General features: G+C 40.8%; 1 protein-coding gene across 1 annotated transcript in view; it reads left to right on the forward strand.

Annotated features, from left to right (window-relative positions):
• The first annotated feature begins 3,611 nt into the window (after positions 1 to 3,611).
• The window catches only part of RALBP1 (ralA binding protein 1), a 57,355-nt gene continuing 41,064 nt past the window's right edge, over positions 3,612 to 19,902 (forward strand). The window contains exon 1 of the mRNA XM_012446869.2: positions 3,612 to 3,790. The gene's annotated coding sequence lies outside the window, so the exon portion shown is untranslated. The remainder of the gene's footprint in view (positions 3,791 to 19,902) is intronic.

Here is a 19,902-nt window from a genome sequence, read left to right on the forward strand (position 1 = left end):
AGGAGTTCAAGACCAGCCTGGCCAACATGGTGAAACCCTGTCTCTACTTAAAAAAAGTACAAAAATTCGCTGGGTGTGTTGGTGTACACCTGTAATCCCAGCTACTTGGGAGGGTGAGGCATGAGAATCACTTGAACCTGGAAGGCAAAGGCTGCAGTGAGCAGCCACTACACTCCAGCCTGAGTGACAGAGTGAGACTCTGTCTTAAAAAAAAAAAAAAAGGTAATTAAGTCATGAAAGTGGAGCCCTCATGGATAAGATGAGAGCTATAACTGCTCAAATGATTCATTTTGCCCACTGCCCAGATACAGCCTATTTAACAAGACAGGGGAATTGAAATACAGAGTTTAATACACATAGATTTGGCTAAACAGGAGACCAGAGTTTTATTACTCAAATCTGCCCCACCCCACTCCAAAATTCAGAGTCTAGAGATTTTTCAAGGATAGTTTGGCAGGTAGTGACTAGAAAAATAGGTGTTGCTGATTGGTTGGGGATGCAATTGTAGGGATGTGAAAAATAGTCCTCAAGTGCTGAGTCCAGTTTTGGGTGGAGGCCTTAGAGAAGCATGCAAAAGCCTGAAAAGACATCTCAAAAGGCCAATCTTAGGTTCTAGTAATTGGAGAAGCTTATGATCTCCATAATAATGGCTGGTAATCATTTAATTATGTGTATAACTTAGCAGAATTCAGGTTCCTCTCATCCTCCTAATCTGTTGACTTTTTGTCAGTTTTACAAAGGCAATTTAGTTTTGGAAGGGGTTATTATCATTTAAACTATAAACTAAATTTCTCCCAAAGTTAGCTTAGCTCATGCCCAGAAACAATCAAGGGCAGTTTAGAGGTTAAAGGCAAAATGGAAATGGTTGGGTCAGATCTCCTTCACAGTCATAATTTTCTCACTGCTATAATTTTTGCAAAGGTAGTTTCAGGGCCCTTATAAAAGAGCTAGAAGTTGAAGGTCAAGGTTTCTTTTCTCTCTTGCTCTTCTGCCATCTGTCATGTAATGATGCAATAAGAAAGGCCTTAACTATGCTGGCACCTTGATCTTGGACTTCCCAGCCTCAAGAACTGTGCTCGTTACAAATTATGCAATCTGTAGTATTTTGCTATAATTGCACAAAATGAACTGAGACATGTATCTTTAACTTAATCTCTTTCAGGTTAATACTAACTTAATTTCAATAAATACAGCAAATTTGCTCTGATATAGCACCATTTCCTCCCCCTTCTTTTGTGCTATCACTGTCATATATATATTCCATTTATATAATATCAATGATATAGTATAAAAGTATTGCTTTAATTAATCATATTTTTTAAAGAAATAAAGAGAAAATTGTGTGCGTATAGTCTTTTTATATTTATTCACATATTTTTAAAATTTCACATCTTCATTTCTTTCTATTTCTATATATCAGAATTATGCTCTCCTGTAATTTCTTTTCACTCTGAAGAACTTCCTTTAATATTTCTTGGAGGGCAAGTTTGCTAGCAACAAATTCTCTCAGGTTTTTTTTCTGGGAATTTATTTCATTTTCCTTTTTGAAGGACAGTTTCGTTGGATTCAGAATTCTTGGTTGACAGTTTCCTCCTCACTTAGCATCTTGAATATATAATTCCAATGTCTTACGATCTCTGTGTTGCTGATGAGAAGTCAGCTCTGTGTCATATTGTTTTCTTCCTGTGCCGATGACTCATTTTTCTTTTGCCACTTTCAGGATTTTCTTTTTGTTCTTGGCTTTCAGCAGTTTTATTATGATGTATTTAGGTGCAGTTTTATTTGTGTTATCTTACTTTGCGTTCATTTGAACTTCTTATTTTTGTAGGTTTTTTTTTTTAATCAAATTTGGAGACTCTTTTAGCATTCTTATTTTAAAAAATTCTGGCCCTCTTTTCTCCCTCTCCTATCTTTCTGGAATTCTCATTTCATGTATGTTAGGACATCTGACATAATTTTACAGGTCTCTGAGGCTCTTCTCTCACTTTCTCTTATTATTTTTTACTGTCAACCAGAGCTTTCTTTATTAGGTAAACATTATTAATTTTGGTTTGTGATTCTCTATTATATAATAATTTGTTTCATTCTCTGGTAAAATTTGCTTAATTCTCTGGTAAAATTTAATATTTTACACCTGATATTTACATATGATCTCTAATATAAAAAGTGCTACCATGCTGTTCCTCTTATTCTTTCTTTATTTCTTTTTTACTTTAGCCCAGTTTATTTCATATGGTCTTAAATCTTAAAACTGTTTCTTCTGTATAGATAAGTAATTCAAATCATTGGCTTATTTTCCCACCAATATATAAGTTCAGACTTTATCTGTCAAATTCATTAAGTGGTAGTTCCTGAACATGAGCCCACTCAGGCTCACATGCTCACAGCACTTAAAGAGCTGCAAAAACCACGGCCTCCAAATAAAACCACTGTCTTCATTCTGCCAGCTCTTTCTCCTTTTCCATTTTTCATTTCTTATCTTTCACACCCTCATCTTTGGATAGGCCACTTGATGATGCAGGAAACACGTCCATCAGCAATTGCCTCAGTAAAAATCTCCCCCTGCTCCCCTCCTGTGGAGGGGACCAGTGACCCCAATCAGTGCTGTCACAGGCAGGAAATTATCACTGCCATGCTTACCTGTCCAACCCAGTGATCAGAGGAGACTGTTCTACTGCGAGGGGCCCTGAGAAGGCTTTTCCGAAAGTCAAAGACCATCCCGTATCCACTCGTGGGAGGCCCCTGTGTTAAGACCCCTGGGGTTGAACTTTACTGGGTAGGGAGCGCAGAGTACTAGGGACAAATTTACTGCCTGCTTTGAGGAAAGCTGGTGTGGGAGCAAGAGAGCAAGATGGATAGCAGCGGCCAATCTAATGGGCAACGAAGTTCCAGAGAGTCCTGCACGTAGGAATGCGAGTGACAGGGAAGGGCCGTCTATTCCGAGTCCCCGCAGGAGCCAACACCCGCTTCAGGAATTCTGTGGATGCTCCCGACCGAGCTTTATTCCCGTCTCTCCCTACAGGCCCAAGACGCTCCTTCCTCCAATCCTACACCCAGTCGAAGGCGGGGCAGCCGCCCCACCCAGCGGCAGGCCGGACGGCCCCCAGGCTGGTTTAACCGGTTGGAACGACTAAAGCACGCTGGCACAAAGAAAGCTCTCAACTTTGGTAGCTGAGGCACAGGCTGGCCAGAGCGTGGAGAGGAAAGCTCTTTCTGTCCACAAGGCCGTGGCAGGAAATGCCCGCAAACCACCCTCGCCAGAACAACACCGGGGTAGGCGCCCATCCTGGGGTCCTGCAAGGCAAGCGACTGCGCAGGCGCCTGCAGAGCACTAGCGCTCGGCGCGTTCTCTCGCGCTCTCCCTCAGTCTGTCAGCTCAGCGAGCCCGGGACGAAGGAGGCGCGGTGCCTCCTGGGTGTTGTAGTTTGCTTCCTTGACGAGAGGCCTTCGGACTGACTGGACGCCGGGGTCTCAGGAACTACGACTCCCAGCGCGCCCCGCGCTAGGGCACAGGGCACTTGCCCCTGACGGCTTCAGCCGTCAGAGCGGAGAGGAGGACCCGGGAAGCCGGCTGCGGTGGGAGGAGGGAGTGCGCGTGCGCAATGGACCGGCTCGTCTTGTTCTGTCCCAATCATTGTAAACAGGCGTAGGCTGGGCGGGGTGGGAATGGGGCGCCCGAGGCCGGCCTGGGGCGCAGCGCAGGAGGCGGTTGTGGTCGCTGCGGCGGCAGCGTGAGCACGAAGAGGTTGCGGCTGCGGCGGGGCGGGCGGTCGCGCGGCGGCAGGTACAGGTTAGTCAGAGGCAGCTGTCGCGTGCGAGGGTCGCTGCGATGCCCCTGGCGTGCCCGAGGAACCCTCTCCCGCGCCGGCCTCGCGCCCTCGTCTGTCAGGCAGCGTGTGGGGCTCGGCGCTCGCCGCGCTCGGGTTTGAAGTTGGGGGTGGGGGGCGTGGCTGCCCCCGGCGTCGGTTCCTCCCGGGAAGGCTTCGCCCCAGTTCTCGCCCCATTGGCCGTTCGTCGCTCCCTCTGGCCGAAGGGCCTCCCTTTGCGGCGTCCGCGTTTGTGGTGCTCTCGGGGGCCGGGGGCGGAGAGTTAGTAGCTGAGCCTCCTCTGGAGTCTCCAGGCCTCGGGGAAGCTCTTGGGGGCGCCTGGACGGAGACGAGGGGACCCAGCCCTCACAGCTGGTGGGTCGTGCCCGGCATAGTGGCCGGGCTTTGGGGTTTCCCCAGGGAACCAGGACAGGCTCTTGGTGTCGCTCTCCGCTGGCACTGAGCAGTGGGCGCCCTTGGGTGCTGCGGTCCTTCCTTCAGGTTTCATTGGGAATGAAGGGACAGATCTGGAGTTGAGAATTCTTTCGCAACTCATGTCTGTGCCAAAATGCTCTTGAGGTCAGTTTTCTCTCTAGAGAACTGATCGTTGTGAGAGTGAAACAGATTTTACAGAATTATTTCACACCTCCGACTTCCCTGAAGTAATTCTGCTGTTGCAAGTTTTGGGATTCTGTATTACAAAGCCTTCTTCCTCTTGAGCAAGGCCTAGTACAGTTCTTCAAGATCCCTAGCATGTTAATTCGAGGTATTTTGAACGTGCCTGTACAGGAAGTGCAGCCGTTTGGCCATTTAGTTAGCGCGCCATCCAGTCTTGTTAGAAGAGCTTTCGCTGAATTTTTTATTTAGTGGAGTGGTCATGTTCTACTGCTGCAATACTTTGGGGAGCATTCTATCATACTTGGCAGTTATTCACGAAATATTGAACCTTGTGATAAGGTTTTGGTTTGGTGCTCAGAGAGGCAGCACTTCTAAATGAATAAATGGGACTGTGAATAAGAAAGATCACTTTCTGTTTTTAGAGTTATTTTGGTGATTTGATAATTCCTTTCTGTCTTTCTGAAAATGAATAATTACTGTAAGCTGGAGTGGTGGTACTAAGGGTAGGAAGGTCAGTAGAATGGTTCCCACTTTTCATTCAGAGTATCTGGTAGATGAGTGGGGTAGGTTAGTTAACAGTAGCTTTTGAGAAGTAACTCTTTAAACAAGGTAACTTGAAACAATGTAATACAACTTAGTTTGCTATCTCTTCAAAATACGGATTTCTCTCCTAATTTAGAATGGAAAGTGGTATCAGAAAGTGCATAATAACTTTAATTTGTACAGTTATAGTTACATGGTTGTTTGCTTGGCAACAAGAAATCAGGCCTGGAATGTAACCTAAAAGAATGTTCTTTCTGTTTTGAAAGAAGATCCCTATAGAAACTTAGTATATGTAAGAGGTAATAAGGAAAAATGCAGATTATTTAGAATACAGGAATTGCTATGTAGAAAGTACTGTGACCAGGCGAAGAGGACTTAAAGATAGGTAAGGCAATGTCCCTGCCTTTAGGGTAGTTGAACCTTATCTCTTTAATTGTCAACAAGTACAAGACTGTATTGATTGAAGAACAGATGAGGGATAGTGGATGTTCTAAGGAGTTAGTGGTCAGTTTCTTAAAATGAAGAAAAGGAAAGCTGAAGAAGGGGGAACCTGTAAGGAAAAACTATCTATGGAAGGTGATGAAAATAACAAGTGTACAGGCATAGAAAGAATGGGCATTTAGGTAGAAGGAGCAGTGTGAGAAAAAGCATGGGAGACTAAAATTACAGAGTAGCATCTGCAAAAATAGCAAATATAATACAGAGTGGTGGCAAGACCTGAAACTGGGGAGACAGGCAGACCAAATTGTGGATAGTCTTGCAGACCATTGAAGTAATTGCAGTTTTATCTTATAAGCAAATAGAAGTCATTGAGAGGATGAAGAAAAGACCTAAGTCAGCTCAGCCAGTTTTAACCCTCTGCTATATGTCTGGCACTGTATTAGGTACTGTATACTTTATGTCCTTAAGCTTAAAGCGGGCTTACTCATGACTGATGCAGAAATTGGGGGGCTGGGGCTGGGGTGGGGAAGGAACTTGCAGAGGGAAAGGTAGACAGAGACATGTAGGTGAGAAAGAACATGAAACACCGGATGCAGCAGCTCACACCTGTGTTCCCAGCTTTAGTGAGGTAGAGGCAGGAGGATAGCTTGAGCCCAGGAGTTTGAGACCTGCCTGAGCAATATAGTGAGACCCTGTTCTCCACAAAAAGGAAAAAAGAAAAAGACAAAAAAAGAAAGAACATGGAACACTTTTGAGAATGGAAATTTGTTTTCTGTAGCTGTAGCATTAGTTGTGGTAAGTAGCAGAAGATGAGGTTGCACAGATCTTCAAAAGTATTGCATGCCATTCCAAGGACCTTACCATTTTTTCCTATAGATAATAATAGGGTTTATGTATTTTAATGAAAAAAGTGACCGGATATGGTTTTTATTTTATTTTTTAATTTTTAAATTTCTTTTGAGAGAAGGTCTCAGTCTGTCACTCAGGATGAAATGCAGTGGCACTCATTGCACTCCATCATGGTTTACTGCAGCCTCAACTTCCCAGGCTCCAGCGATCCTCCTGCCTCAGCCTCACGAGTGGCTGGGATCACAAGTGCACACCACCACACCTGGCTAATTTTTTGTATTTTTTTGTAGAGATGGGGTTTTCCTATGTCACCCAGGCTGGTCTTGAACTTTGAGCCCAGGCAATCCACTCGCCTCAGCCTCCCATAGTGCTGGGATTACAGGTGGAAGCCACCATTCCTGGCCAAGATTTTTATTTTAGAAAGATCATTATGGAATTGTAGAGTAAGGATTTCAGAAGGGATGGAGAGAAGGTAAGAATGGATGCAGAAAGACTGGTTAGGAGGTTTTTGCAATAATTGAAGTGAGAAATAAGGGTCCAAACTAAGGCAATGTTAGAGGGAATATGGAGGAAGAGGTTAATAGAAATATTTAGAAAGTAGAATTCATAGAATTCAGCAACAATTGGATATGGGAAATGAGGGAAAAATGATAGAATAAGATGACTTGGATTTTAATTTGGGTGATTGAATAGACAATGGTAAAATATACTGAGACAGGGAATTCAGAAAGAAGCAAATTTGAGGAAAAACATTATTTTAGCTTCTGAACGTATTTAGTGGAAGTTACCTGTGAAACATCCACGTGGAATCATCTGCTATGGAATTGTGAATGTAGATTTGGAGTACAAAATAACAGGCTGTATTATGAGTAGTATCTAAATTCTTTTTTTTTTTTTGAGATGACGTCTCGCTCTGTCACCAGGCTGGAGTGCGGTGGCACAGTCTCGGCTCACTGCAGTCTCTACCTCCTGTGTTCAAGCGATTCTTCTGCCTCAGCCTCTGGAGTAGCTGGAATTACAGGCACACACCACCACATCCAGCTAATTTTTTGTATTTTTAGTAGAGACAGAGTTTCACCATGTTGGCCAGGATGGTCTTGATCTCCTGACCTTGTGATCCGCCCGCCTCAGCCTCCCAAAGTGCAGGGGTTACAGGCGTGAGCCATCTCGCCCAGCCAGTATCGGAATTCTTTGATTTAGGTAACACCAAATTCGAGTTTGTTGACATAAAATAATTCTGGAAATAGGCCATGAAGAACATTTAAAGCCAGTTAGCAGAAGAGCTGGAAAAGGAAATTCCTAAGTGTTTAGAGATGTAGACAAATCATGAGAAAATGTCATAGAAGCCAAAATGGGATCTGGCACCATCACAACTCACTACAACCTCCACCTCTTGGGCTCAAGTCATCCTCCTGCTTCAGCCTCCTGAGTAGCTGGGACTGCAGGCATATACCACCACACCTGGCTAATTTTTTTATTTTTGGTAGGGATGGGATTTTTGCCATGTTGCCCAGGCTGGTCTTGAACTCCTGGGCTCAAGCCATCTGCCTGCCTTGGCCTTCCAAAGTGCTAGATTACAGGTGTCAGCCACTGCGTTGGCCTGGCATCATTTTTAAAGGAAGTTATGCTTCACAATCAACTCTCAAGAAAAAATATGTTAATATTTTTTTAAAAAAAGGAAAGCCTCCACACAGTAGCTCATGCCTGTAATCTCACACTTTGGGAAGCTGAGGTGGGAGGATTGCTTCAGCCAGAGAGTTTGAGACCAGTCTGGGCAACATAGGGAGACTGGCATCTCTGTGGAAAAAAAAAAAAAAAAAAAAAAATATTAGCCGGGTTCGGTGGTGCATACCTGTGGTTGCAGCTACTCAGGAGGCCGAGGTGGGATGATCGCTTGATCCTGGGAGGTTGAGGCTGCAGTGAGCTGTGATTGTACCACTGCATTGCAGCATGGGGTGACAGAGTGAGACCCTGGCCTAAAAAAAGGAAAGCCATACTTTAAATAAATGCTTTGAAAAGTTGAGCAAAACAAAGATTATTGAGAGTTTGTTGATTTGATATTGAGGAGGTTATTCAATTTGATACCTATGTGAGAACAGTTTTGATAGAATGGTTGGGGGAGGAACTAGTTTTCGTGGAGTTGAGTTTAGAGAGTGGAAAAGCGTACGTAGATTATTTAAAATCAATTTTAGCTATGAAGGGGAGAACAGAAAGAGGTGGTAGCAGAAGGTGATAAAGTGTTGAGAGAGATTTTTAACATGGCAAAGATTTGAACCTGCTTTTCTTTTTTAAAAGAGCTTTATTGAAATATAATTCATGTACCCATAAAATTCACCTTTTAAATTGTACAATGCATTGGTATGTATGTATGTATTCATTGGTCTGTGTGACTCAATTTTTTTTTTTCTTTTTTTTGAGACAGAGTCACACTCTGTCGCCCAGGCTGGAGTGCAGTGGTGTGGTCACAGCTCACTGCAGCTTGACTTCCCAGGCTCAGATGATCCTCCCACTTCAGCCTCCTGAGTAGCTGGGGCTATGGGTATGTGCCACCATGCCCAGCTAATTTTTTGTAGAGATGGGGTTTTACCATATTGCCCACACTGGTCTCAAACTCCTGGGCTCAAGTGATCCACTTTCTTTGCTTTGGTTTCCCAAAGTCCTGGGATTACACACATGAGCTGTCACACCCAGCCTCATTGGTTTTTAGTACAGATGCTTCTCTACTTACGACAGTTACATCCTGATAAACCCATAGTAATTTGAAAATATTGTAAGTGGAAAATGCAGTTAATGCACCTAACATCATATTTAGCCTTGCCTACTGTGAATATGCTCAGAACACTTACATTAGCCTACAGAATCCTCTAACACAAAATTTATTTTATAATAAAGTGTTGAATATCTCATGTAATTTGTTGAATACTGAATGTGAAAAACAGAATGATTATATGGATACCATTGTAAAGTTGAAAAATCCCAAGTTGAAACATTATATGTTGGGGAAAGTCTGTATATAGAGTTGTACAGCCATCACCACAATCAATTTTAGAACATTTTCATTACTTTCCCAAAAAAACCTGTTCCCCATTAGGAGTAGTCACGCACTACCCCGCCCTCCCCCATTAATCTACTTTCTGTCTCTCTTGATATTTCAGATATTCTGGATATTTCATATAAATGAAATCATATATGATCTTTTGTAACTGCCTTCCTTCATTTAGCATGTTTTCAAGGTTCATCCATATTGAAGGATATATTAGTACTTGATTTCCTTTCATTGGAAAACAGTACTCTCATCTGGATATACCACATTTCATTTATCCATTTATCAGTTGAACATCTAAGTTGTTTCTCTTTTTTGGCTATTGTGAATAATGCTGGTGTGAATATTCATGTACAAGTTTTTGTGTGGGCATGTGTTTTCATTTCTCTTATGTATATACCTAGGAGTAGGAGTAGGAATTGCTGAGTGTGATATTATACAATAAGAAATATATATTTGGTCTTTGTCTGTGGTTCCTAGCCCAGAACTTCAAAGATCCTTGGAGTTTTCTGAATGATAGAGGTAATAGAGCATATTTTGATACTCATAGTAAGTCTTTTTCAGTCACATCTGAATTTATGCTAAAAAGTGATTCTTGATAGGCCCCTAGACAACTTCAGGATGGAAGCTGGTTGCTAGAAGAACCAACTGTGTGGATTAGCGAATTGGAACTTGCAGCCCCACCCCTGGATGGGTGATGTGGTGAGGACTAGATATTGAGTTCAGTTAATAGTCAGTGGCAGGTGATATAATCAATCATGCATATGAAATGAGACCTCCATAAAAACTTCTAAACAGTGGGTTTCAGAGAGGTTCTGGGTTGGTGAATTCGTCCTTATGCTGGGAAGGTGTTGCTTCAACCTCGTTGGACAGAAGCTCATATACTTGGAACCCATCTGGGCCTCACCCTTGTGCCTTTTCATTTGGTTGTTTGTTTATATCCTTTATAATGAGCTGATATGCATAAATAAGTAAAGTGTTTCCCTGAGTTTTTGTGAGCCATTCTTGCAAATTATTGAACATGAGGAGGGGGTTGTGGGAACCCCGATTTATAGCTGTTTGGTCAGAAGTACAGGTGGCAATGTGCGGCTTGTGGCTGGTGACTGAAGTGAGGGCAGTCTTGTAGAACTGAGCCAGTGGAATCTGACATTAACTCTGGGCGGTTAGTGTCAGAATTGAATTGAATTATAGGGCACTCACTTGGTGTCTGGAAAGTTGGAGAACTGGTTGTTGATACGGAAAAACACTTCCACATGTGGTGTCAGAAGTGTTGTCAGAAAACAGCTCATGTGGTAGCTCCTGTTTAACAGTTTGAGGAACTGCCAAATTGTTTCCCAAAGCAACTACACCATTTTATAATCCAATTTTTCAATTTCTCTACATCTTTGCCAATACTTGGCCATTTTCTTTTCTTTTTAAAATTTTAGCTATCTTAGTGGGTATGAAGTGGTATCACATTGAGGGTTAGATTTTCATTTCTTTGGTAGGTAAGATGTTGAACATCTTTTCATGTGCTCATTGGCCATTTGTGTATTCTCTGGAGAAATACCTACTGAAGTTCTTTGTCTATTTTTAAATTGTATTGTTTGTTATTGAAAGAGTACTTTATATGTTTGGTTACTAAATGCTTATCAGATATATGGTTTACAAATACTTCTGTTTACTGGGTTGTCTTTTCACTTTCTTGATAATATCCTTTTGATGCATGAAAAGTTTTAATTTTACAGTATAATTTATCTGCTTTTTTCATTTGTTACACAGGCTTTTTGTGTCATATCTACATTCCCAAATCCAAGGATGGAAGATTTACTCCATTCTTTCTTCTAAGAGTTCTGTGGTTTTAGTTCTTATTTTCAGTTGTTGGTCCATATTTTTACATGGTGTGAGATAGGGGTCCACTTTTTTTTTTTTTTTTTTTTTTTTGAGACAATCTCACTCTGTCACTCAGGCTGGAGTGCAGTGGCCCAGTCTCAGGTCACTGCAACCTCCACCTCCCAGGTTCAAGCAATTCTTATGCCTCGGCCTCCCGAGTAGCTGGGATTATAGGTATGTGCTACTACGCCCAGATAATTTTTGTATTTTTAGTAGAGATGGGGTTTCACCATGTTGGCCAGGGTGGTCTCAAGCTCCCAGCCTCAAGTGATCCATCCATTTGGTTTCCCAAAGTGTTGGGATCACAGGCATGAGCCACCGTGCCCTGCCGGAGGGACCCACTTTTTTTGCATGTGTCAATCTACTTGTCCCATCCTCATCTGTTGAAGAGACTATTATTTCTTGATTGAGTGGTCCTGCCATCCTTGTTGAAAATCAGTTGACCACAAATGTCTGAGTTTTTTTCCCTGGCCTCTTGGTTTGATTCAGTTGATTGATATAGCCGTCTTTGTGCCAGGTACCATGTGCTGTTTTGATTATTGCAGCTTCCTAGTACATTTTGAAATTGAGATGTGTGGACTGGGTGTGGTGGCTCACGCCTGTAATCCCAGCACTTTGGGAGGCCGAGGTGGGCGGATCACCTGAGGTCAGGAGTTCAAGACCAGCTTGGTCAACATGGTGAAACCCCGTCTCTACTAAATATACAAAAATTAGCTGGGTGTGGTGGCGGGCACCTGTAATCCCAGCTACTCAGGAGGCTGAGGCAGGAGAATCGCTTGAACCCAGTAGGGAGAGGTTGCAGTGAGCTGAGATCGAGCCATTGCCCTCCAGCCTGGGTGGCAAAGTGGAACTCTGTCTCAAAAAAAAAGAGGAAAAGTAAAAATAAATAAATTAAAAAAAAAAAAAAGATGTGTGAATTCTTTGACTTTGTGGTTTCCAGTGTTTTTTGGCTATTCAGGACCCCTTGCAATTCCATATGAAACTGAGGATCCATTTCTGTAAAAAAAGGCCATTGGAATTTTAATAGAGATTGCATTGAATTTCTGAATCCCTTTGGGTAGTATTTCTGTTTTAAAAGTATTAAGTCTTCCAAACCATTAACATGGGATGTCTTTTTACTTGTTTAGTTTGTCTTTTTTGCACAATGTTTGTAGTTATCAGTGTCAAGGCTTTCACTTCCCTGGTTAAATTTATTTTTATTTATTTTTTTGGCTGCTGTTGCAAATGAAATTGTGTTTAAATTTAATTTTCACAATGTTTATTGCCTAGCGTGTACATATACAACTTTTCTGTCACCTTATATTGTGTGACTTTGCTGAACCCCTTATTCATTCCCATAGTTTTCTGGTGTATTCTTTTGAGTTTTGTGTATAGGATCGTGCCATCTGTAAATAGAGATAGTTTTACTTCTTTTCCAATATGAATACCATTTATTTATTTATTTTTCTTTCTTTTCTAATTGTCCAGGCTAGAACTTCCTGTACAATGCTGAATGAAAGCGGTAACAACAGATTTCCCTATCTTGGTCCTGATCTTAGGAGGAAAGCTTCCGGTCTTTTACCATTTAGTATAATGTTAACTGGGGTTTTTTTTTCTTTCTTTCTTTTTTCTTTTTTTTTTTGGAGACTCGGTCTTGTTCTGTCACCCAGGCTGGAGTGCAGTGGTACAATCATGGCTCACTGCAGCCTTGACTTCCCAAGCTCATGTGATACTCCCACTTCAGCCTCCTGAATAGCTGGGACAATAGGCATGAGCGACCATGCCTGGCTAATTTTTGTATATTTTGTAAAGGTAGGGTCTCCCTATTTTGCCCAGGCTGGTCTCAAGCTCCTGGGCTCAAGTGTCTCCTGCTTCAGCCTCCTCAAATGCTGGAATTATAAGAATGAGCCACCATGCCTAGCCAACTAGGGATTTTTTATTGATACCCTTTATCAGTTTAAGGATGTTCTTTCTGTTCCTCGTTTGTTGAGTGCTTTGTTGAGTGTCAAGTGTGTTGCTTGATTATCTCCATATTTTTGAAGTTTTCAACATTTTGTCTGTTATTGATTTCTAGTTTTATTTCATTGTGATCAGAGAACATACTTTGTATGAATTTAGTCTTAAAGTTTATTGAGGCATATTTTATTGCCTAACATATGATCTGTCCTGGAGACTGTTCCATGTGTACTTAAGATGGATTTGTATTACACTGTCTTTGGGTGGGGTGTTCTATAGATGTGGCTTATAGTGTTGTTCAAGTCTTCTTTTTCATTGTTGATCTTCTCTCTAGTTAGTGTATCCATTATTGAAAGGGAAGTATTGGCGTCTTTGTTTATCATAGAACGGTCTCTTTCGTCTCTCAATTCTGTCAGTTTTTGTTTTGTATCTTTGGAGGCTCTGTTGTTATGTGTATATATGTTTATAATTGTTATATCTTGTTGATGAATTTACCCATTTATCATTATATAATATTTAAGAGACAGTCTATTTTGTTTGGTATTAGCATAGATTTTCTAGCTCTCTTTTCGTTACTGTTTGCATGGAATATGTTTTTCTATCCTTTTACTTTCAGCTTATTTCTGTCTTCAAATCTCAAGTGAGTCTCTATAGACAGGCTATAATTGGATATTGTGTGTGTGTGTTTGAGATGGAGTCTGGCTCTGTCATCCAGGCTGGAGTGCAATGGTGTGATCTTGGCTCACTGCAACCTTGGCCTCCCAGGCACAAACAATACTGCTGCCTCAACCTCCTGAGTAGCTGGGACTACAGGCATGCATCACCATGCCTGGCTACTTTTTGTATTTTTGGTTGAGATGGGGTTTCACCACATTGGTCAGGCTGGTCTTGAACTCCTGACCTTGTGATCTGCCTGCCTCCATCTGACAAAGTGCTGCGATAACAGGTGTGAGCCACCTCACCCAGCCAGATCTTGTTTTATTTATTTATTTATTTGTCTTTCCTTTTCTTTTTTTTGAGACAGAGTCTCTGTCACGCAGGCCGGAGTGCAGTGGTGCAATCTCAGCTCACTGTAACCTCCACCTTCTGGGTTCAAGTGATTCGCCTGCCTCAGCCTCCTGAGTAGCTGGGACTACAGGTGCACAGCACCACACTTGGCTAATTTTTTGTATGTTTTAGTAGAGGCGGGTTTTCACCATATTGGCCAGGCTGGTCTCAGGCTCCTGACCTTGTGATCTGCCTGCCTTGGCCTCCCAAAGTGCTGGGATTACAGGCAGAAGCCACCATGCCTGGTCGGTTCCTTTGCTTTATTTCTAAAGGATTTTAAGTTGCTAATAAAGATGTAAGACAAATGAAGGTTTTTTTGGCTGTTAACAAACAGTGCTACAGTACATATTGCAGAAAACTTAATATTTTTGCTTACTTTTGTCTGCTTGGAGGGTAAGGTCCTAATTTTTTTTTTTTTTTTTGAGATATAGTCTTGCTCTGTTGCCTGGGCTGGAGTACAGTGGTGCGATCTTTGGTCATTGCAGCCTCCACTTCCTGGATTCAAGTGAGTCTCCTGCCTCAGCCTCCTAAGTATCTGAGACTATAGGCATCTGTCATCACACCTGGCCAATTTTTGTATTTTTAGTAGAGATAGGGTTTCACCATGTTGGCGAGGCTGGTCTTGAACTCCTGACCTGAGGTGATCCTCTTGCCTCGGCTTCCCAGAGTGCTGGGATTACAGGTGTGAGCCACCGCACCCAGCCAGAATATTAATTTTTAATAGATATTACTAAGTTGTCCTTCTGATTCTATCAGCTTACACTCCTACCAGTAGTGTATGAGTGTTTCTTTCTTCACATCCTCCTTAATATTGGGAATCAAACTTGTTCATCTTTAGAAAATTGGTGCATGAAAAAGTACATCTTTCATTTGCCGTTCTTTCATTTTAAAATGTGTTTGATGTATGCTGGGTGTTCATATCCTTTACTCATTTTTCTGGTTTAAAAAAATAGTTTTGTAAATTATTTGTCACTTCCATTGCTAGTATTTTTTTCAAGTTTCTTGTTGGCTTTTTGAGTTTTGATATTTTAAAAATGTAATTATGTCTTTTCTGAAGGACTTTAAATGGAAAATTAAGGAAAAAAGCAGTGAAACCCTTCTCTTTTCAGACTTGTTTATGGGGAAAATATGTATTTCAATTTTTGGCTTTATGTATGGTTAATAACACAAAGGTTATGACACTTAGTCAAAGCTCACAGCTATGTTCCAGACAGAGCTAAAGTTTACCTACAGCATCTGTCAAACTCCGAAGCCCGTATACTTCCTGTTGATCAGGAAGTATCAACAGGATCCATTGTTATTTTTCCGTTTCTTTATAGATGGATAGGAGGCTAGATGAGATGGAAATAATATGAATGTCTTTTTAGTTAAAACAGTTAAAATGTATTTTATTTTGAAAAAGATAATACCCATGGTACATAAAGGTTAAACTATCTCTCCCCTTTACCCTTTTTTCTCAGCCAAGATCTCTTTGAAGGGATTAAAACTTAATATTTCCTTTTATATTCTTCCAGAGATGTTTTATATACATGCAAGTAATATGTGTGAACATGTAAATATTCTATTCTAAACAGTCATGAGTAATATGTATAGGAAGGGAATCAGTATTTGTTGACACCTGCTGTTTTAACAGGCACTGAGCCTGTTTTTTATATTTGAAGTTTTTCAAACTGATAGCCTTGAAAATTTATACAATTATTTTATGAAACTTTTATATAAAAGGTTATTGAAAACAAAAGTACTGGCAGAAGTCATTTGGAATTGCTTTCAGAGCTTGCACCATGATGTATTGAAGCATGGCAGTCCATCAACAAATGAAGGTTACATTAGTTCAGAAGCACTAAAAATGAGAATAAGGTATTGTGATACTTTGGAAATAAAGCTGTGTACCATTTTCATTGTTTAAAAATGAGGTATACTTGTCAGTTATAAAATGGTTATTGTGTAACTAGAACTTTCCTTGTAAGGATTTTTTTTTTTTTTTTGAGACAGAGTCTCGCTCTGTTGCACAGGCTGGAGTACAGTGGCACAGTCTCGGCTCACTGCAACCTCCACCTCCCGGGTTGAAGTGATTCTCCCCCCTCAGCCTCCTGAGTAGCTGGGACCATAGGTGTGCGCCACCACACCTGACTGCATTTTTAGTAGAGACAGGGTTTTGTATTTTGTATTTTTAATAGAGACAGATTTTGTATTTTTAGTAGAGACACAGTTTTACCACGTTAGTCAGGCTGGTCTTGAACTCCTGACCTCAGGCAATCCACCTGCCTCGACCTCCCAAAGTGCTGGGATTACAGGCGTGAGCTACTGTACCTAGCTTCAAAATAGAAATATGAATCAAGATCTTAGACTTTCTGCTTGAGAAAATTATGAGAAAGAAATTGCAGACATAAAGCTGAAGGAAAGCTTACTTAAGTCCATTTTGTTACAAACAATTGAAAAGGTAAATTGAAAAGCAGTGGGTAAAATTCTGAGTTTTTCAACATAGTTTAGCATTCTAAGGAAAAAAAAACATGACATTAGAGCTTGCTTCCTCAAATGTTCCCCAGGTTACTTTTCAAATTAATGTCTTAGAAGCATTATGATTGTATAAAAATTTTTTGTAGTCAACTGAAGGCATAAAAGCATGATTTCCTTCCTTTAGGTCTAAATGATGAAATAGTTTTACATGATAACAAGTTACAGAATAAAAGTTACAAGACAGGAACAATCTGCTAACTCTGTGTGTGTGTGTGTGTGTGTGTGTGTGTAAACATTTTTTTAAACAAATAATGATTGTTACTTTTAACAACTTAATTTGAACCTTTATTTGTTGTCATAGTTTAATAAATCGTGCTTTTACTTTCTGCTTTTTTTAAATCAAAATAATTCACTATGTAGGTAAAGAGTTACTATTTAACATTTTAATTCCAAATCTTGACTTTTCGCCTATTTTGCCTGTATAAAATTAGCATTTTACTTCTGTCTCCAGATTTTATTTAATTCCAGGAAATAATGCAGCTGCTGTTAATTCTATTTACCTTTTTTTTTTAGACAGAATCTTGCTCTATCACTCAGGCTGGAGTGCACCAGCATGATCTTGGCTCACTGCAACTTCAGCCTCCTGGGTTCAAGTGATTCTCATGCCCCAGCCTCTTGAGTCGCTGCGATTATAGGCGTTTGCCATTATGCCCAGCAATTTTTTTCTATTTTTAGTAGATAAGAGTTTCACTGTGTTGGCTAGGCTGGTCTCGAACTCCTGGCCTCAAGTGATCCTCCCCCTCAGACTCCCAAAGTGTTGGGATTACAGGTGTGAGCTGCTGTTAATTCTTATGCAGTGCCTTTACATCCTAGCCAGTAATTTTATTCCTATTTTCCATTTCTCTTCTCTAAAATGTTGCCTTATAATATGGTTTGGCTGTGTCCCCACCCAAATCTCAACTTGAATTGCATCTCCTAGAATTCCCATGTGATTTGGGAGGGACCCAGAGGGAGATAATTGAATCTTGGGACCTAGTCTTTCCCATGCTGTTCTTGTGATAGTGAATAAGTCTCACGTGATCTGATGGGTTTATCAGGGATTTCCGCTTTGGCTCCCTCCTCATTTTCTCTTGATACCCTCATGTAAGAAGAGCCTTTAGCCTCCTGCTACAATTCTGAGGCCTCCCCAGCCATGTGGAACTGTAAGTCCAATTAAACCTCTTTTTGTTCCCAGTTTTGGGTATGTCTTTATCAGCAAAATGAAAATGAATCAATACACCTTAAAAACTGAAATCTTCATGGGGTAGTGGTTTTTACTTACCCAACCAAGATAATTGATGACTATAACTTTCGAGCAGCTGCCTACATTTAAATGTTTAGAGATCACCTATGAAGGAAACTTCTACTTAGAATTGTCAGCTTAGGACTTTCTCTATCGTGAATGATATTAGACCTACTTGTTATTCTGTATCCATCAGTAGTTAATGTTAATAATTTAAGATAATTTTCCCCTCAGTCTCATTTTTAGGAAAAATTTTTTTGAAGAAAATTATAAAAATCATTATATATAGACATATATTTACATAAACATTTGTGTTTGTATATGTACATATGTAAATGTATGTGTATATACATATATGTATATATAGTATACATGTGTACTGTATATAGTATACACATGTGTATATATGTATATATAAAATTTTTTTTTTGAGTTTCACTCTTGTTGCCCAGGCTGGAGTGCAATGGCGCAATCTTGGCTTACTACAACCTTTGCCTCCCGGGTTCAAGCAGTTCTCCTGCCTCAGCTTCCTGAGTAGTTGGGATTACACGTGCCTCCTACTATGCCCGGCTAATTTTGTATTTTTAGTAGAGACAGGGTTTCTCCATGTTGGTCAGGTTGGTCTCGAACTCCTGACCTCAGGTGATCTGCCCGTCTCAGCCTCCCAAAGTGTTAGGGTTACAGGCATGAGCCACCACACCCAGCTATATATTTGTTTTCAAAAATTAGGTAGGACCTAAGTGGAGCCCTTTCTTCCCCCAGCCCTTTCTCTTATGTTTACCCTCCCTCTCTTTTTTTTTCCAGAGCATTAACTAAAGGAACTAAGTTGTATATCCTATTGATTTTACAGCTTGATCTGTAAGATATTAGATATATAGATCTATCTATCTATCTATCTGTCCATATATGTTTTCATCTAGAGTTCCTGGCTCATAACTCCCATAGCCCATGTTATTTCTTAAGTGACTTAAACAATAAGCATACTTTTGTTAAAGTATTTTGCCTTTTGTCTTTGATTTCTGAAGAAGCTTTGGAACAGCTTCTGAGCAATAAGGGTGAAAGACAGTTTTTTGTTATAATGTTGGAGTACTTTAGACCTCAGCAGTAGGCCTCAGAAAACAGATGTCTCTCTCTCTGGCCTTTTTCTAGTCTTTGTTTACTTGCTCCTTTTTCTCCCCAGGGCAGGCCATAGAAACTAGAAACATCCTCTAATCTTCCCCCAGCTTTCTGTCTAGGAGCTGACCATAAAGAAATTCTCTAACTTACCTTGTCTGATTTTAGGTCATAAGATCCCCATTTGAGAATGGATCTTGTCTCATACCATGGAGGAAGGAATGCTGCACAGAGAGGCCAAGAAGAATCTGAACAAGATAGGGCTTACTGGGTTTCCCCACTCAGTCTGTTAGTATTAGGTTATCAGATTATACCCATTTTGTTCAGTAGCATTTTTTCATGGTTGTCCATACTTCAGCATGCCTGTCCAATGAAGTCTCCATCAAAAATTTAAGAACATGGGGTTCGGAGAGCTTTTTCATGGCTGAACAGGTTGAAGTTTCTGGAGGTTAGTATACCCAGAGAGGGCATGAAAGTTCTATACCCCTTCCCACATGCCTTGCCCTGTGATCTCTTCATCTATACCCTTTGTGTACCCTTTATAATACACTGAACGTAAGTGGAAACATAAGTGTTTCCCTAGGTTCTGTGAACTGTTTTAGCAAATTAATCGAACCCAAGGCAGGGGTCATGGGAACCCTGATTTATAGCTGGTCCCATCGGAAGTGTTACTGGAAAGGTGTCCTGATCCAGAACCCAAGAGAGGGTTCTTGGACCTCACATAAGAAGGTATTTGAGGAGAGTCCATAAAATGAAAGCAAGTTTATTAGGAAAGTAAAGAAACAAAGAATCCCTACTTTATAGGCAGAGCAGTGGCATGGGCTGCTTGACTAAATAGTTATTTCCTGATTATATGCTAAACAAGGGGTAGATTATTTATGAACTTTCCAGAAAAG

This window comes from Aotus nancymaae, unplaced genomic scaffold (genome assembly GCF_030222135.1).
Source record: "Aotus nancymaae isolate 86718 unplaced genomic scaffold, 86718_ANA_hifiasm-v0.15.2.pri h1tg000020l, whole genome shotgun sequence".
Classification (NCBI taxonomy): Eukaryota; Metazoa; Chordata; class Mammalia; order Primates; family Aotidae; genus Aotus; species Aotus nancymaae.